Below are 13,929 nucleotides of genomic sequence, written 5' to 3'. Positions count from 1 at the left end.
AGTTTCTCTTTTTTTTTGGCTTAAAAATATGGACCGCTTCATGAATTTGCATGTCATCCTTGCACGGGGGCCATGTTAATCCTCTCTGTATCGTTCCAATTTTAGTAGATGTGCTGCCAAAGTAGGCACTCAAAATTTCTTTTGATTCATCCTTGGACCCAGCATTAAACACAGGGCATGTTCAATGAATAGTTATAAAATAAATTGTGGGCATACTAGACAATGAACATTGCAAGCATACCCAGACAATTATGATGACTGTTCCTCTGGGAAGGTAAACTAATAGATTTAGCATCAGGGTTGAAACTAGAAGAACTGATTGGTTAAGCAGAAAGTTTACCCCAAATTATCCTAATTCCCTAGCATTAGGGTTGATAGTACTTTGCATATAGCATAGAGGTAAGAGCATGAACTCTCAAGCTATGCTACCTGAGTATTAACCCTGGCTCTGTCACTTACTAGCTGCGTGACCTTGAAAGAGTTATTTATTCTCTCTCTGCTTCAGTTTCCTCCTCTCTAAAATTGTGACAACATATTACCTTATACATAGTATTGTTATGAGGATTAAATAGGATATTTGTAAAGCACCTAGAATGGCATATAGTAAACAATATACAAATAATTGTCAAATAAGCAGGTAATATCAGTACCTCCCAATATGAGTCTTGAATAAGCCTGGTCCCATACAATGCTCTATGCATTACATATCAAATAATTTTGGGGAATGCACTCTTTTTTGAAAAGACACAGTATAAATTTGTAAATTCAAAGTTTTGAAAAATTTTATAGCCAAAAAAAAAAAAACCACTTATTTAAATTTATACCAATGTATTTCCCACATCTGTTTTAGCATGGTACTCCTTTTCCCCCTTGTAACATATGCTCCTATTCCATAGCACTGGTTCCAGTTAACACATTTTAGGAAAATCTGATTGTGCACTGATTACTGCTTTGCTTTGAAATTATTTGTATGTAATTTTACATATTTATTTTGTGCCACAATTAGAATGAGGGTACGGATTTTGGTTTTGATATTATTCGTATTTATTATTCCACAACTCATTTCTTTCTGTTTTGCACAGGGTTCCACAAAATGCAATACATACATGATGTAAAACATAATGTAAAAAGTTATTTTAAATAACAAACTCAGGACTTGTGGTTTCAAATATGTCTGGTTCAACCGCTCCAGACACAGCCTCTGCCTAGGGGTTCTCAGCAAGGGGTCCATGAGCTTGAACTGAAACTCAAAAAAACATTGTGCTGGTGGGGATGCGTTGGTGTGGGTGTGATATATTTATTAAATAATACTCCCTACACTGCGGACTTAGTGAGGGGTCTGTGGTTTTCACTGGATTGGCAAAGGGGTGTATGGAACCAAAAAAGTTAAGAACCCCTGCTCTAGCTGTTACCAGATTTTGTCTAGGTTATTGATTATGTTGTAGAAATGAATTTCAAGGACATGTTGGGTGAGTTAGGCCAGTAATTTATTAAGGTAGGGAGGGAAGAGAAATGAGAGAAAATAACAGATTTTAGGCCTCAGGAAGAGAGGAAGGGTCTGAAAAGTGATAAAAAAGGCTGATTTACAGACGGAAAGTTTCCCATTTTAGATTATAAATGCCCAGGTTTTTACTTGGGTGTTGATCCAATGGGGGGAGAAGGTGGCCAGAATCGGTATCCAAAGGGGAGAGAGTGTTTATGCCTTGTGTCTGCTTTTTGAACCATTAACTATTCTGCCCCTTTGCTAATGGCAGGGGAGGAGTTCCAGCTGTTTGCTGTTTTGATTGATTATACCACCCGTCAATCCCCCAGGAAGGCCCAGTGATAAAGTCCTTGGGGAATATCTGGTGCTTCTCCTGGCTTCCGGAGAAAATCTTGTTTGAAAGGCAGAATCTTGTGCGCCGGGGTCTTCCAGCAGCCATCTTGGCATTTTTGATGTCCACGTGGACTTCTTGCCAAGTTCCTGATCCATCTATTGATTCTCATCTTATTAGCCAGCTTCATAGCCACACCTATAAAAATGCCCTTTCCAGCAGAAAAGTTGAAAAGTAATCTCACAGCATTACCAAAAACAAGGGACAGAAAACCTATTGTCAAAATCTGGAGAGTATCTCATGTCAATATAAAGGCAGTGGAGCTGAACTGGTAACCTATGGCATGATTTACCTCAGGATGGAGAGGAAACCCCTGCCCAAAGGAAAGCGGGCAAAGCTTAAGCCTGCCTTCCTTTTATCCTCCTACTTAGAACTCAGCCTTCTAGAAAACCTCACTCTTCACAATACAAATACTTTTGAAACAAACAGGAAATGTCTTTTATATCCTGCAGGGCAGCATCATGGAGAAGGCAATGGGCAGGTCACATGTGCCTTCCTCCACACTCAGATTCTAATATGTACTGGAACTTTACTATAATAAAGAAAGCATCGCAAACCAAAGAATGAGATATGAATTAGAGAAGGAACGGTTTTGGGGAAATTGGTAAACACCTTGAGAAAAACAAGGTGGGGATTCCCCATCTTAAATTACACAACAGAACAAATTGCAAAGGCGCAGAAGAGGCAGTCTGTTACACTAGAGTCATTTTTTAAAAAAAAAAGGTTTTTGTATCTCATAGACTTGTGATTAATTCCAGACTCCGTCTCTTCCTGTGTGGCCTTGGGCAAATTACATGCATGCTAAGCCTTGGTTTCTTCTTGGTTAAAATGGGTATAATGAAATTTCTCATTGAGTATTGTTGAGATTAAGTATGTAAAGCAACTCACCAGTTTCCTGTACATATTATGATTAGAAGAGACAACCAACTTTCCAACAAAGGCCCTTGGCAAGAATTTAAGAAACCTTCCAAAGAAGGGGCATTTCCAAATCTCTTTTGTGACACTAGGGAATAACTGTCACAAGGTAACTTCATTTATTCCTGTAGTCCCTGAGGAGAAGCAGAGAAGTAATCCAATTTACCTTGCTCATTGATATTGGGTTGGCAGATTTAGCAAATATTTTAAGACAGTATGCCCAGTTAACTTTGAATTTGAATTTCAGATGAATAATGAATATTTTTTAGAGATGTATGTCCAATGCAATATTGGGAATATATATGTACTAAAAATTTATTCCATGTTAACTTGAAATTCAAATTTAACTGCATCCTCTATTTTATCTGGTAACACTTATTGATGTGTGACATTGAGACAAAAATGAAGTTTGAGTATTGCTAACTATGAGGAAATACTTCCTTTCTTAGTAGGGGCTATTCAGGAGCTTCAACTATCTAAAGTGGATAGGCTTGTAACAAAAAAAAAGGGAACTAGGCAAAGTATAAGAATTGGGTCTGATGGTGATAGCATCTAAAACCCAATTACTTTAGCATGTTACAATAACAGTGGCAGCTCAGATACAATTGATTAATTTTAAGTGGAACCTGGGTGTGGTATTATAAGCTATAAATTAAAGGCTTTCTACCTAAGAAATATTCACATTTATAATGCTAGAAATTAATTTGAAGGTTTTTAAAAATACTGCTGGCTAAAGAAAGCACATACATGGATTGAACCGGGCTTGTAAAATACCGTTCATGACTTTTGGTTTGAAGAGTACTATACACAAGAATCAAAGAATGTCTTCGGTAAATAGTTGTCTATGTGCTTGATATAATGGGTGCAATGGAAATAAAATCACATTACCAAGATGCATCAACCAATGCAACAAAAATACTTGACAAAATCCAACAACTATTCATAATAAAACTTGTAAGAAAATGAGAATAAAGAGAAAACATTTCAGCTTAATAAAAAGCACCTTGAAAAAACCTACAGGTAACATTTTTTCACGTAGTAAAAGGCTGAATATTTTCCCTAAGATCAGAAACAATGCAAGAAGGCTAACTCTCACCACTTTTATTCCACATAGAAACATAAATTCTGGCCAGTTCAATATAGCAAGAAAAAGGGGAGGGAGAAAAAAAAAGATAGACAGCATGGAAAGAAATAAATCTTTCAAATATGCAAGACATATTTGCAGATGAAATAATTGTCTATAGAAAATCACAACACATCTACCCCCCAAAAAGTAAAAAACCTTTTAGAACTAATAAGTGAGTTCAACAAAATTTCAAGATACAAGATCAACATGCAAAAATAAACTGTATTTCTGTGTATTACTGGATACAAGATTACAAATACAATACCATTTACGATTGTCCAAAAACACTTCAATATTTAGGTGTTAATCTGATAACAACATGTACGGGACTTGTATGTTGAAAACTGCAAACACTGATGAAATAAAGAAGATCAAAATAAATGGTGGCATACTGTATTTTTGGATTGGAAGATGTCTTAGTTCAGGCTGCTATGACAAATATCATACAGTGGGTTGGCTTAAACAATGCCGATTTATTGTCCCTTGGTTTCAGAGGCTTGTTTCCTCCCCAAAGTTTGTAGTATTCTGGCTGCATGGTAATTCTCAGTTTCCTTAATTTTACCATAAAATGGTAATGGGTTATCCTTTCTCTTTCAGTTTCCATTGACTTGCTGCTTCGGCTTTTCCCTGTGGCTTTCTCTTTATAAAGCCTCCAGTAATTGGATTAAGGATTCATCCTGTTTCAGGGGCCACACATTAACTAAAACTAACATCTTCTTCTAAAGGCCCTATTTACAAAGTGTTCACACCAACAGGAGTGAGATTAAGATTACAAACTTTTTTTTTTCCTGGTGTACATATTTCAACCTGCCTTCTGGGTCCCCAAAAGACATGTTCTTTCCATATGCAAAATGCATTCATTCCATCACAACATTCCAGAAGCCCTTAAACCAATTTAGAACAACTCTAAATCCAAAGTCACCTAGGGGCACGGTCCATCCTGGGGCAAAATTCCTCTCCTGTAGTTTACAAAGATAATATTTCTCTTTTCGGGATTCATAAAATAATTTCAAATGACCACATTAGCCATTAGGGATAAGCAAGTCAAAATCAAAATGAAATAAAACTTCACACTAATATTAGGCTGGATATTATTAAAACAAACAAAAAAATCCTGGAAAATAAGTGTTGGTAAGATGGGGAAACATTGGACCCATTGAATATTGCTGATGGGAATGTAAAATGGTATAGTCACTGTATTAAAACTTTTGGTGGTTCCTCAGAAAGTTAAAGAATTACTATATGACTCAGCAATTATACTCTTAAGTATATACCCAAAAGAATTGAAACAGGGACTTAAACAGATAGTTGGACATCAATATTCATAGCTGCACTATATGTTAATAGCCAAATTGTGGAAACAAACCAAGTGTCCATCAGCAGAGGAATGGATTAATAAAATGTGATCTATACATACAATAGAATATTATTAGTTATGAAACAGAATGAAGTTCTGATAACAAGGATCAACCTTGAAAACATTATGCTAAGTGAAATAAGCGAGACACAAAAAGATACACATTGCATGATTCCATGTAAATGAAAGATCTATAATAAACCAATTCATAGAGACAGAAAGTAAATTAGAGGTTACCAGGGGCCAGAAGAAGAGAGAAGAGAGGAGCTATTGCTTAATGGATACAGTGTTTTTGCTTTGGCATGATGTAAAAGTTTTGGTAATGGATGGTGGTGATGGTAGCACAGCACTGCAATCAATTCCCCTGGTTTATACACTTAAAATGATTAAAATGGCAACTTTAATGATTTTATATATGTATATATAACCACATTAAAATTTTTAAAAATTAAAGCAATCTTTTTAAAAATTTTACATTGGGGAAAACTGAGTCAAGGATAAATGATATCTAGTAATATTATATCTTACAACTTTATTTTGAACTACAATTATTTCAAAATATAAATATTAATTGAAAATAAAGTTAACAATAGCATAGTCAACAACTTTTTATTCTTGGTAGGTATACCTCTTAAATATGTTAATATTGACATATCTTAAAACGATGTTATTTTAAGAAAGCTGGTATCACTGAACCCATTTGAACTCATTATTTTATAGTGCTTCTTATGAAAACATCAACTCTATTCACAGAAGATTTTTAAAAAGGAAAATTACTAATATCAGAGGAAATAGAGTGCTAACACCTCAATTAAATTAAATATTAAATAATTCACACAAAAGATTATGGATTTAAAAGGCAATTATCTCAAACAAAAAAAGTAAAATGAAAGAAAGATGTTTAAGTAGTAATGAAGAAATAATGTGCACAAATGTTATGATATTGGCAGCATTTTTTAACCCACTTAAGTAAAATTGCATACTCCATCTCCAAATGTGGGATGAACTTGGATAAAGTGGTTTTCTAGGTCAGTTCTCCAGGACAACCTTACTTAAATCTGTTAGTATACTCTCATTTCCACCCTCCACTGAATTCTCTTTCATATACATAGATGCAGACATATCCTTTTTAAAATACCCACTATTTCTGTTTTCAATTACCTGCTCATTTTGCAAACTGATTTCTGTCTCCAATACTTTATTGAAGCAGGACTCTCAGAGGGGACCAAAACTTTCTTATCATAATACTGGATGGTTTTGAGACACTTCTTTCCTGAGATTCTTCTCCTTTGGCTTCGGTGACACTGTCCACTACTGTCTTCTACTGCTATTACTCCTTTGTCTCAATTACTGGACCACCTTCTTCCTTTTTCTTTTCAATGGCAAAAAATAACAATGCCAAAAAATAACTCTTTACACTTTGCCAATTATTTTCACATACATTATTTAATTTGTATTTGTGAAGAAAGTTTATCTTCATTATATTTTTTATAGGAGAAGTAATGAGACACACATTAGTGATCTACCCAAGGTTATACTAAGTCAAATAAATCTTGTTTCTCACCTTCTCATCTTCCTCCTTCTGAACTTTCATTTTCATTAATCTCATCTACTTTTACAGCTTCTGGGCATCATCTTTATAGAGTTATCTTTTAACTATAACTTTGATAAACAGGTATTTTCCAGTTTTTGCATTTTTTCCCCTGGATGCAGCAATCAGCCGGTCTTCCTAATTTCCCTATTTTTAATGGCCTGACCATTTCTCTAGTCACCCATTTATGAGCTAGAGTATTAATCCTTATGGCTGTCTCTTGTCAAGTCTTAAAAATTGCATGTCTCTCTACTTTATTTGATTCTTTCCATTTTACTCTCTGAACTTTAAGGCAGGTTCAATATGCTGCTTCTTTAAGGGTCCCCTGGCTTCCTGACTCCCTAATTAAAAACTATTCTTACATTACTGTCAGATTAATATTCCTCATCTATAGACTTCTGCTTAAAAGTAATAACTCCAACTCCCTGTTCTCCTGCTGCTAGATTATTCTGCCAACACATAATGTCTCTGATGTCAAAAGTCATAGATGGATTCAGATTGTCAAAGTATGTTAAAAAAGATTTTCACATGCGATGGTTTCAACAAAGCCCAGACTTCAGAACTAGGCTTCCAATACAAAGTACACAGTAGTTATTTAAAGAAAAGAAAAGAAAAAGAAATAACCAACAACACAAGGTAACTAGGTTAGAGTTAGGTTATTTCTGGTAGAAACGTCATGGTTTTCCCGCATGATTTGCCTATTTGTAAGAGTCACCACAAACCAACAGGCATCAGTATTACCAAATGAAAATGTCTCAGAAGGTTTTTCTTTAAGAATTTAGCAACTTAAATGAAAGGCCTAAAGCTTTATTTATTTGGAGGCCTAGAATGAGACAAAGTAATGGTATTTTGTTTTGTTTGTTTATTTCAGTATGGACAGTACTTTTTTGTGTGTGAATGATATTCATAGTATGCTTAGTCATAGAGTTGCCAAAGGAAGATAGTGGTTCTTCTTTCTACTCTACAATATTGACCCCTTCTACCTTTACAATCTTATTTCTAAGTCTTTCCCTTAGAGTCAAACTAGTGACTAGGTAGTTTAATGTGTTCTGGGGAACTTAAGTCTTCTCTGTGTCAATGTTATTTCAACCTCAAATATTTTAATTCATTACCATTAATTGAGAGACTAGCCATTCTTTAAGATCTATATAAATTCTAACTCATTAAGACTCTCCTGATACTCATCTACCAAAATAAATATCATCATTCCTCTTTATTTACATCTAAGATTCCTTTAGCTTTTCTAGACATATCTATTTTACCTTGTATTATACTGTATATTATCATCTAATTGTCAGATTTAGGTCAAAAGTGCTGTAACTGCCTTTGAGAAGTTTATAAACTTTCTAAGAGGTGTTCAGTAAAGATTTGTAATGATAATAATAAATGTTCACATTTATTGAGTGCTTATTATGTACCAGGCATCCACTAAGAAATTTAATCCTGAAATCTACTCAACAAATTAGAAATCTAGACACAGGGTGGTAACTGGCCAAGGTTAGAAAGATAATAAATGGTAGATGCAGAATCAAGAAACTCCAGCCATCTTGTTCTAGAGCTTTAACCACTAAGGGATACAGTAATAGAACTAAATAAACACACACACATTCTAAACACAAAAGTACATAAGCATTTAGCTTCTTTCCACTTTCTTCCATGGTCATTGCCATTTGACTTCCGTAGTTACCTCCTCTACTATTAATAAAAACCAAGATTTTGTCTGTACCAACTTTTGCTGGCTTTGTACTATATCAGGATCTTTTACCAAATAGTTGGAACTATGGTTCAAAGATACAACCAAGATGGCTATAAACCCAATTTCCTAATAAAAATTGATGTCTTACTTCATTGAGGTTTCATTGTTCGGGTAACAAAGAGAACACAAGACAATTTCATAGAATAGTACTTAATAAACTGATTCATTGGTTAGAGTTAATTAATTCAATGGAAGGAAGGAGTGAACACTATTATCTACTTAGAAGCAGTGAGTAACTCAAATACAGGAAGAAATAGCCTCAATGTATAAAATGGTGTTTCCAAGAGTTATATAAATGTGAATGAACCATACACTTGATTTAAATCTTCCTAGGGTGTCATGGCTAATTTCCCTTTTAATGGTTATTGCACTACAAAATTTCTTCTGATATTCTTCAGATTTCTTACAAAATGACTACAAAAATTCTATCATAGCAAAGTTACCAGCAACACACACGTAATATATACATTTCAACATTTTTCTGACACTTCCATGGAACTGATATGGCAGTAATCATTGTAAGGTTAGCAGTGCATTTCAGGGAATATATTTCATAGCCTTTCAGTTTATAGCAAGTGGAGAACAAAGTATGCAACGGCTACCTGACAGTGTCTGCTTAGTTACCGAGTCTATCAGTTCATTTTCCCTCATTCCCAAATCATGAATATCATGATCAGCAATACTTCCTTACACATTATATATGTACATATGCACACGCACATATATATACATGCCAACCAGCTATTTTCATTTTCACTCATGAATAGTTATCATCAACAATTTTACTGCACTAACATTTAATTTTATGAAACTTTAAATTTCCTTTTTGTCTTTGCCTATATATTTATTTTACAGATAGTAATACTGATGTATATATATTACAGAACTGAATTTTTAATATTAGCACTATAAGCAAATATCCTCCATATTGTTAGTTTCTAAAACTATCATTTTCATTGAATATGCATTAGTTTTTAGACATTTATCCATAATTGAAAGGATTTTTTATAATACTTTCACAAATAATTCTAAGATAAGTTTTATGCACTCATTATTTTCTACTTTTGATAGTTTCCTATCTTAATTGGATAAAAATTGGGTTAAATGTTGGGAATGGGATTGCTAACACTTTTAAGTATCTTGGAATGATATTTGCACCAGTAAAAAAACACATATTTATTCTGCATTGTTAACGGTAGTCCCTGATTTCTACTTTTTTTCAATAAAAAGGAAGTTTTGGGACATATTAGTTTTTATTCTTCTACCCCACTCTTTCTAACGATTATCAATAAATTCCTAAGTAAAAAAAAACAACAAAAAAAAAACATAGACCAGCAAATGGGCTAGTGGTAAGAAAAGGGAAGATACACTAAGTTAAGTTATGCTTAAAGCATTTTTATTTAAAGTAAATTTTATGATTTCAAGAATAAGCATTCTCACAGGAAAATGTTAACAGGAAAATGGTCACCTATGATTCATTCTTCTATACTTTATTATAGTTATATAATATAATTATATTTATGAATATAATTTGATATTGAGATAAGATCAAACTATATGTAAATTCCTAAAAGACATAAATCTCTTAATAAGAATGATTTTGATCTGCATACTACTAATATATACTATTTTACTTAATCATTTCCCTCAGTTTAACTTTCAGTACAATTTAAATTTTTTCAGCTCTTACAAACAGGGTGGAAATAAAGGCCCAACTTTTATTCATATTTCCACTATTTCCTTAAATTCCTAGAAGTGAAATTATTGATTATAAATAGATGTAAGGCTTTTGCTATATATCAAATTACTTTTCCAAAAAGCTTTATTAAAGCTTGAAAGTAAAAACAATTCATATATGCAGTAAGAGCATTATTTGGAATGTACTGTCAGTAGTCATTTGGCATTATACACATGTAGGATGGTTACTCATTAGCAATGGATAACAAAGTCCATACAGTAAAGAAGTCAAAGGTGGCAAAGCACGAAAAAAAGCCAGGATGGGCAGATGATAGAGAAACAGTGTGAATTCTGATAAAATACCTCATGCTTTGCATGGTTGTGCATTGTATATCGGTAACTGAGTTAGGGTAAGGAGCCAGCGGTAGTCCACACCTTTTCATAACCTTTCTGGACATCCAAAGGTAGGTGGGTTTGGAGATGAAGAATTGATTGAAAACCATACTTTTAGCTTAAAACATAGTGACTCCTGAAATGAGTGTGAGTGTGAATTCTACTTGAGAATTTGGGTAGCCTCAGAGTAATTGTATCAGAAACTTAATAGGTGATAAAAAAGGAAATTATATATATGGGGTTAAATACCAAAATAGAATATTGAAAGAATCATATTTTAGTATATTAATTCATGGATTCATTCATTCATTTACTCATATATTTATTGAGTACCTATTAAGTATCAGGCACTGCTCTAAATTATAAGAATGGATCAGAGAGATATGGTCCATGTCCTCATGGAGCTCACAGTTTGGTAGGAAAGACTGATAATTAACCAGGTATAGGGTGACAGAAATAGAGAATATAGAGAGAATACATGTCAGGGTCAGCCAAATCCGGTAGGGTAATTAAGTAAAGCATAGGAGACTGGTTTTCAAATGAAAACAGAAAGGTAGTTGATGGAACAGAGTGGGTTAAAGGACCCAAAATTATGACTCTGTAGTATTTGTTATTTACTCTAAGTCTAGAAATAATAACACATTATGACTGGTTGGATTGCCATAGCTTCCAAGTGTTTTTTGGAGGAGGGAGCAAAATGATTTAAAAACTATCGAGACCAGAGTAGTCATATATAACCTGTGATGCCAGTCATATTTGACAATACAGAAAGGACAATAGGATTTTTTTTAAGTTTAAAAAGTATGAAACTAATCTATTGATGAGGGAGGAGTAATAAGTAAGGCTAGCCCTGTGTAAAGTACTCTTTGCTCAGTGACACATGTACCTAAGTTAAATGTGTAATTAAACCCACATTTATAATAGACTTGTTTGGGGTCTTCCTTTTTGTTGCTGCTAGTGTTGTTGTTTCTTGAGACCCAATTTATTGTACCCTTTTAGGAACCGTAAACTACGAATCTCAGCTGGATGAATCAACTAATGACCTAGTCTTTCCCCAAGGTCTATGCAGGAACAAACTTGGGCAGGTCTGCCAACCACCTGGAACAATGGCAGGAGTTACTCAGCCGGCATCTACATAGAAACATGACTGGACACTGCCAGGTAATCTTATGGACTGTTCAAAGTGTGAATGAACTATTTATGAAAAATACTATATTAGTCACCAAAGGGGTGCTGATGCAAAATACCAGAAATTGGTTGTTGTTTTTTTTAAAGATTTTTTATTTTTTTAAATTTATCTCCCCTTCCCTACATTGCCCCTCTGCCCCAGTTGTCTGCTCTCTGTGTCCATTCGCTGTGTGTTCTTCTGTGTCCACTTGTATTCTTGTCAGCGGCACCTGGAATCTGTGTCTCTCTTTGTTGCATCATCTTGCTGTGTCAGCTTGCTGTGTGTATGGTGCCATTCCTGGGCACGCTTCACTTTTCTCGCGCTGGGCAGTTCTCCTTACAGGGCACACTCCTTGTGCATGGGGGTCTGCTATGCGGGGGGCACCCCTATGTGGCATCGCACTCCTTGTACATCAGCACAGTGCATGGGCCAGCTCATCACATGGGTCAGGAGGCCCTGGGTTTGAATCTTGGACCTCGCATGTGGTAGGGAGACACCCTAACCATTGGGCCAAATCTGCTTCCCCAGTTGTTTTTTTATAAAGGGTATTTATTGGGGGTAGAAGCTTACAGTTACCAGGTGATAAAGTGTGAGTTACTTCCTTCACCAAAGTCATTTACCATGTGTTGGAGCAAGATGGCTGCTGATATCTGCCAGGGTTGAGGCTTCCTGGGTTCCTCTCTTTCTGGGGTTCATTTCTCTCTGGGCTCAGCTCCTCTGTTTTCTCCACAGCTATAGACTATGAGGCTCTCTAGGCTTTGCCTCTCTCCACAAGGCCAGCTGTAGACTCTCAGTCTCTGTCTTTCTTCCTGGGGCTTGATCTTCTCCAGGCTCAGCTGCTGTGCCTCTCTGTGTGCGTACTTCCTAGGCTTCAGCTCAAAATTCCAACTAATTTTTCTGCCATGGGGGCAGGGACACAACGTCCTACTGATGTGGCCCAATGAAAGCCCTAATCATAATTTAATCATGCCCAGAGGAAAAGACCAGTTTACAAACATAATCCAATAGCTATTTTTGGAATTCATAAACATTATTAAACTGCTACAAATATCTAATCTGATTTTTTTTAATGCTCTGAGATGGACCGGAAAAATAATGCTATCTCTGTATTTCAAAGGAAGAAACTTACTTAGAAGGCTTAAACACCTTACCTAGGGTCACCCATCTTGAAGGATCCACCTAGAAAGGCCCATTATATATGGGGAATGCTCTTGAAGACCCCTGGAAAAGATATTTTAAAGCATAGTATATTCAAGGAAAAAAGCTGGATCTTTCACACAAGTTTGAGAAGAGATCAAATTACGCTTTGTCTGCTTGCAACCTTTCAGTAGAAGACATATCAAACAGCAATAATTCTGTGAATGTTTCCAATGCATCATTAAAAACTTCATCAGAGCCTTACTTAGAACAGTGGGGTTCCAAATACACATTCAAATATTTTAAACAGCATAGAATGGATGAAGCCAAAGCCTTGCTGAAAATGTTTTCCTTTTGAACTTCATGACACCAGCATTTTCTAATAAATTTTAATGTTGATCAATTGATCCTGATTCCATTTAGAGAACATTGCAGGAAACATCCAAATGACAGAACATTTTTAAAGGAATATTATAAAATCTAATTACTAATATCCTTCTCCTCATATATCTGATCAATTTAGTTTTTATGATAATTACTTCCACATTTTGGTATGTTGACCCTCAAATTTCCATCTCCAGAAAACTGTATAGCACTTCCCATATAAGCTTGTTTCTTCCACAGACTTGTATAACAAAATTTAATTATGTCTCTTTTCCTTGAAAACAGGCAATAATTTGGCTTTTTTTTCACCTTGAGGAGACACTATATGACTCAGGGTAAGAAGGAAAAACATTTAAATATATACTGTACAAAATAATTACAGTCAACTCTTAATTATCTATGGTAGAGGAAGGTAGAAATAGAGTGCATAAGTGAAATCCATGAACATGCCCCCAAATTTCATTTTAAAAAGCAATTTCAACTTCTCATTTAAACAAACCTTTTATTTGCAGCAAAATTAGTTGAAATGACTTTACTTCCTTTTCAGAGCC

At 34.8% G+C, this 13,929-nt stretch overlaps 1 protein-coding gene and 1 non-coding gene across 6 annotated transcripts in view; both read right to left on the bottom strand.

The window, feature by feature from the left end:
- Positions 1-13,929, bottom strand: part of MAGI2 (membrane associated guanylate kinase, WW and PDZ domain containing 2) — a 1,419,055-nt gene that overhangs the window by 597,213 nt on the left and 807,913 nt on the right. The gene's annotated exons all lie outside the window — the stretch shown is intronic.
- Positions 23-129, bottom strand: LOC111759138 (U6 spliceosomal RNA). The gene has a single exon (XR_002793222.2). It is a non-coding gene; the product is annotated as a U6 spliceosomal RNA (small nuclear RNA).

This window comes from Dasypus novemcinctus, chromosome 5 (assembly GCF_030445035.2).
Source record: "Dasypus novemcinctus isolate mDasNov1 chromosome 5, mDasNov1.1.hap2, whole genome shotgun sequence".
Classification (NCBI taxonomy): Eukaryota; Metazoa; Chordata; class Mammalia; order Cingulata; family Dasypodidae; genus Dasypus; species Dasypus novemcinctus.
The sequence above is the reverse complement of the archived record's forward strand: the minus strand, read 5'-3'. Positions and strand labels throughout refer to the sequence as shown.